This window comes from Rhinatrema bivittatum, chromosome 9 (assembly GCF_901001135.1).
Source record: "Rhinatrema bivittatum chromosome 9, aRhiBiv1.1, whole genome shotgun sequence".
Lineage (NCBI taxonomy): Eukaryota > Metazoa > Chordata > Amphibia > Gymnophiona > Rhinatrematidae > Rhinatrema > Rhinatrema bivittatum.
The window spans coordinates 14187581-14188200 of NC_042623.1; positions in this window are offsets into that span (position 1 = coordinate 14187581).

The window sequence follows — 620 nt, forward strand, 5'->3', positions numbered from 1 at the left end:
AGAAAACATCCACCAGGGAGATCCGCTCCTGCCTGCCCAAGAAGGGCACTCCCTGATCGGATACGCTCACCCAATCGGTCCCCCTGAAACTTACCTTCTCACGCCTGTTGTGAAAAGCGTGAAAGTACAAAACTGGCGGAAGGACGCCCCCCCTGAGGCAGGCAGGGGACCGGCTACCTCCTCGGGGCAGGGCACGGGGACTTCCCTTCGGCAGGACCGGCACCGGGGAGATCCGCTCCTGCCTGCCCAAGAAGGGCACTCTCTGATCGGATACGCTCACCCAATCGGTCCCCCTGAAACTGTTACCTTTTCGCGCCTGTTGTGAAAGGCGTGAACACAGTACAAGACTGGCGGAAGGACGCCCCCCCTGAGGCAGGCTGGGGACCGGCTACCTCCTCGGGGCAGGGCACGGGGGCTTCACTTCGGCAGGACCGGCACCGGGGAGATCCGCTCCTGCCTGCCCAAGAAGGGCACTCCCTGATCGGGTACACTCACCCAATCAGTCCCCCTGAAACTTACCTTCTCACGCCTGTTGTGAAAAGCGTGAAAGTACAAGACTGGCGGAAGGACGCCCCCCCCTGAGGCAGGCTTGGGACCTGCTACCTCCTCGGGGCAGGGCA